This window comes from Helianthus annuus, chromosome 13, assembly GCF_002127325.2.
Source record: "Helianthus annuus cultivar XRQ/B chromosome 13, HanXRQr2.0-SUNRISE, whole genome shotgun sequence".
NCBI classification, from domain to species: domain Eukaryota; kingdom Viridiplantae; phylum Streptophyta; class Magnoliopsida; order Asterales; family Asteraceae; genus Helianthus; species Helianthus annuus.
Window position 1 is genome coordinate 73,040,987 of NC_035445.2, and position 6,000 is coordinate 73,046,986.

Sequence of the window (6,000 nt, forward strand, 5' to 3'; positions counted from 1 at the left end):
GGGTGTGGTGATGAGTGATGACCACCCCCACTAAAAAAGGTTGTGAGTGATGGAAAAATGGTCGATGACATGACGGAACTTGATTGGTGCTTGTGAGTGATAAATTCTATCACTAGTGAACCACCCCCCTCCCCTAAGTACAAGTGTACAACAGTTTGAGGCATGAATCGTCCGAATAAATTTCCTTTTTTGTTTAACTAGCTTGAGCTAGCACATCTAGAAATTTTTGGCTCAACTAGCACACAAAAGTTTATGCAAATCTTTCTTTCACATGTATTAAACAAACTTAAAGTCCTTTAGTGAATTAACATAATTAAACAATGTATGACTTCACAAGGATGAATAACCATTATTCTTAGAATCAAATCGAATCAGCATTCAGGAATCGCCAACGTAAGTCTAGTTGACTATACTCTTGATCGGGCTTCATTTGAAGTGATTGGTTATGGTTTAGAGCAGTTGAACCCGCAAACTGGATCGTTTGTTGGATCAAAATAAAAAAAAATTACTTTCAAAATCTCGGATTGTGATTTCATCCGTGTTTTTTTTATTAAACTGTTCTGTCCAATAAACATGTAAGATGGCCAGTTTGATAACTTACAATTCCGATTAAGATAACATTGTTAATAACACGTCTAGTAGTCAAATATAAAAAAAAGCTATAAAACCAAAACCTTAGGCTATAGGGTGTGGTCATGACCCTCAAGACCATTATTACCCTTCATGTCAGCGTCATGTCACCCCACTTTCATCCACCATCCTATATGGTGTGGTCATAACCCAAGCCACCATCCCCATTTTTTTTTTAAATTTATTTTGTATAAAATATATTTAATTAATTAAGAAAAGAGATGTGCATGTTGCTATGGTTTAATCCATGCCAACCGTTGTGGGTGTAGCACATCATCCACCATTCTAGATGACAATTTATGATCCATCCCAATATCCCATGCCCCCATATCCCTTAGCGTTCTAATTAAGGTGAGATATTTTAAGTAATATTACTTTGTAGGCAAAAGATCAAATACAAATAATCTTAACATACTAAACATACAAATTGAAGGAAAACCCAAAAAGACAAGGTGGCATTTTTGTAATTACCACCAACTATCAAAGTTACAACCAAAAATACCTAAAAAAACACAAATTTTTTTTTAAACATTTTTTATTAAAAAATCGCTACATTTCGTTAGCAAAAAAAAAAATAAAAAAAAATTTTTTTTTTTGGCTGCTACTAAAAGTAGCGATTTTTTAATAAAAAATGTTAAAAAAATAAAATAAAATAATTTGTGTGTTTTTTTTATTTTTTTAGAATTTTTTAGGTTTTTTGGGGGGTTTAGTTTTTAGCATTTTAGCTTGGGTGGGGGTGGGGTTAGGTTTTTTTTTAGGTTTTTGGGGGTGGGGGGTGGGTGGGTGGGGGGGGGTTAGGTTTTTTTTAGGTTTTTGGGGGTGGTGGGGGGGGGGTTAGGTTTTTTTTAGGTTTTTTTTTTGGGGGGGGGGGGTTAGGTTTTTTTAGGTTTTTGGGGGGTGGGGGGGTAGTTTTTTTTAGGTTTTTTTTTGGGGGGGGGGGTGGGGGGTTTAGGTTTTTTTGGGGGTGGGGGGAGTGGTTAGGTTTTTTTAGGTATATTTGTAGAGTAACTTTGATAGTTATTGATAATTACAAAAATGCCACCTTGTCTTTTTGAGTTTTCCTTCAATTTGTATGTTTAGTATGTTAAGATTATTTGTACAAGAACTTTACCCTTACTTTGTAAGCACGACTCTCTTACTAGAGTAATCCTAGGAATAACTTCAATACTTGACATGTCTACATGAATAAAAAAAATTGTTACTATTTAATTTGTAAAAAAAAACAAATTTGGATTCAAGTTTACTTATAAGTTATAACGTATAAATAAAATAGTAAATAAATAAACCTTAACATATAAAATATCTTTAACGTAAGAAGTGAAGGAGGATTTTTTTTTTAAATTTGTTTGCCCTACTTATTAAGCACATATTTTAGTCCCATAATAAAAAAATTTCATGATTTTACACCAATAAAGTAATTATATAATTTTGTAGAGTAATTATGATTACTCTACAAATCGTAGAGTAATCATAATTACTCTACTACTGTAAAATCACGATTTCTTTTTGTTTTTTTACATTTTGCCAACGTCATTCTTAAGTAGTAGGGAAAAAATTTCAAAAAAGAAAAAGAAAATTCTTCTTCACTTCTTACGTTAAAGGTATTTTGTATGTTATTTGTATTTGAACTTTAAATAAACCTGATTCCGGAACTAGTAACATAACAATTAATAAGTATGTCGACTAAATTGGCAGTCCACATGAATGCAAACAAAAAGTGCATATGGAGTTTGTTACTCTTACCATGCCAGGAATTGATTTGGATAGATAAATTGCTCAATTTCATGGCAAAGTATTTATGGATATCGTAATTAATTATTAGTATTTATTTCTATCATTATTTGATGTGAATAAAACTATTAGATTCTATTGTTGGCAGCTTTCCATATATAGCAATGTAAAGTTGTTGCCATCTTCGTACACTTTAACCAATTCATATATATTGTGAAGGTTATATAAATTGCTATATTTAGTAACAAGTGGCCAAAGGCATCATGAAATATGACCCATTAATAGTGTTACAGTATATCAGTTACTCAAATAATTGAACCAGTAAGGTAAGAGAGTGAGATACAAGGGTGATATAAGACAAGCATGAAGTTATATATGAATTCGGATTAAGCTAAAAGGGATTTTTTTTTTTAGCATTAAAGTGTAAGAAGCTATCAGAACATGTCACGTATCCAACTTAGTAAAATACACACGGAAACTATGGGGGTGATGCATGAATAGTTGTATAGAAAACTATTTTCCTATCTTATGTAAAATATATAACTTCTTTCAATATGTACGTTTATCCATGCATTTCATATAACATTGTATTTAATAATAAGATTGTAAGTGATGAGTGTGTGATCTACAAATATTCATTTATGGATGTGCGAATGAGTGAATGACACTGACAAACCCATATCTTGTTCATAGATAATAAGAGTCAAGGGAATGGGTGTTAAGGATGATACCACATTCATTCTTCATTCACTTATTGTGGTGTTAAGGATGATACCACATTCATTCTTCACTCACTTATCGTGGATGTTCTTGAATCTTGAGGAAAGTTAATAAAGGAATATTGAATTTTAATAATCTCATTTGTCGTTAGCCGTCAACAGTTCTAACTTCAAAAATAACTACTGGTAATCCCAACTGTTAACATATTAGCATCCAATGGACCCTGACTAACACAACCTTAACACCGTTAGTCTCTAGCGGCGGAAAAACGTTTTTGGCCGGAAAACATCCTTTTTGGCTGGAAACTCAACATTTTCGTCCCAAACCTCTTTGTAATTTTATTACGGACCTTTAATAACCTTTTTCGAGTAAAAGCTACAATTATTGAGGTTGTCTGAAAACTCATTTTTGGCTGGGAAACTCAACAAACCTCTTTGTAACCTTAGATCGGAACTTTAGGAACCTTTTTTCTGGCCAAAAACGTTTTTCCGGCAACCGGAGACTAACGACGTTAGGGTTCTGTTAATCAGGGTCCATTGGAGGCCAATATATGTTAATAGTTGAGACTAACAATGATTATTTTTTAAGTTGGGACTGTTGGCGGCTAATGGTGAATAGTTGAGATTATTAAAATCCAATATTCTGTTAATAAATGATTCTTCCACACAAGACTCGTCGTTTTGCTAGCTTTGTGAATGGAAGTCTTTGTACGTTACACAACATCCGTCTTTAATTTGCAAAATTCACAATTTCGATAACTTGAACCGCCTAGTCAACTTCTCGACAAAATATCCCGGTTGTTGTAGGCACAATATGTATACTTAGAACGAAACACTTGCACATACTCTTCACATCATATCAAATGATTTATATGATCCAAAAATGTGATATTTTTATCATAAGAAGATAATGTTACTAGTTACTAGAAGGATTAGCTAGCCATAGCCATTGAAAGTTGCACAATGGACCACATTGGCAGGAAGAGGCATCGAAAATGATGGGTGGACTCAGCCAATATTAAAGAACCAACACCAACTAATAGGACCAATGTTAAGTTGGTCCTCATAGTGTCATTATATCTTTTGGAAACTTTTGTCATCTTCTTAGATCTTGAATTTCACGTGTAAACAACGCAAATTAGATTAAAAACTTAATTAGATATCACTAAAACTAAAAGGTTATGATATTCTATTAGCCTACATATTTTTGTTATTCGTTTGTGCAAAAACATGTTCATTTTGGCTCGAAACCAATTAACTGCGAGCAAGATAACATTTTATGTTTGTTTTTGCAACGACATTTTGAGTTGTTAAGACTATGTTTATATCGTAACGTTATACGTAAAACTTATTTACTCGTAAACCGGTAACACTTAGTTATTATTTATTTATTTGTTTGATTGTTTTTATAAAAAGAATAACGATCACCTACAAAAGAACTTCTTGACTATGGTGCCAGATACGTCGATGATCTACCAGTCGTTAATTCACTAGTGAACTATATGTTGCTAATTTGCCGGTGATATCATTACAATCATGGCGTTATTGGACGTTAATATTCACCAGTGAAAATGCTATCAGCGATCTGTCAGAAATATTGATTGTTGGTTCGTCAATGATGTCTTTATCCACGCTCGATCATGAACCATTACCAACAACTTCCTCATGGACCATTACCGACAGATTCTACCTTGGTTAGACAGTCTCATGTAATATAACAAAAATAGAGAGAGAGAGAGAGAGAGAGAGAATTCTAAGATAAATGTATACACAAAATGAAATTAGTGTGCATGCATAGTTATGTGTGTAGTTGTGTATATACAAACTAGAAGAACCAATGTTTATCCGGCATATAATTAAACATACCCCTAAAAGTTACCAGTAAAAACTAATTTCTTAGATACTCATGACAATCCCTTAGGTTAACCTTCAAAATTTTAAAAAGAATAAAATCATTAAAATTACTCTATATTACAACTTATACGGATCTAATCCAAGATGACAAAGCATACTTGAAGTCATGGTTGTAAAACAAGGTTTCCAAGGCCGAGTACTCTCCGAGTAGTCGCTACAAGGTAGGATGCCGAGGCGACTTTCTTTGATTCCGCCTAATTACTAAGAATCGGTCAAACGCGGTCAACCATGGCCAAAATCGTATCTAGTAGGTCAACTCGGGTCGAGTTTGACATAGAAAATAATAAAACATAATTTCTATGCCTATCATATTAAAGAATGAATATCATTTTCACTTATTTTGTTATAGATATTAGTAAATTTATGTTATTTGACATATATTTAATTTCCAAAAACTAATTTCTTTATAATTTAACATGTCCGAGTACTCTCCGAGTACTCTCCGCCTAGGCCGAGTACTCTCAACTCCCCAGTCGACCGACTAGGGAGCGCCTAGCGACTTTTGCAACCATGCTTGAAGTAATTGGACAAGCGTTAACGGTTAGGAAATGACAACTTTCGCGATGTTTGAAGTTACGATATCCATAGGTGTTTGGCGAAAACGTCTTAATCGACCTGAACATGTGGCAAAAATGTTTGCCTAAGTCCAAACCCTTTAACCTAAATTACATCATCTAAAGCCATGATTTCAAATTTCAAGAATATTCTTCAACTTTAACTTTTCATTAGACAGGGTGTTGTGGGTTTACTAGCTACCCTACTCATTAACAATGTCACATAAGCTGTTGGCGATGGTTAACCCACACCGACTAATTAACAGTGGTTGTGAATGGGGATTGAATGGCTTCATCGTTAACTCATTAACTATGTTAATGGGAATGACGGTGGGGCCGATGGATGTCGGAACCAATCACATGGTATTTAGTTAATGTCAAGTTTTTATGTGACAATGACATGATGGTAATATGACAATAAATTTAGTTAACCCACAAAACATAATCTTATT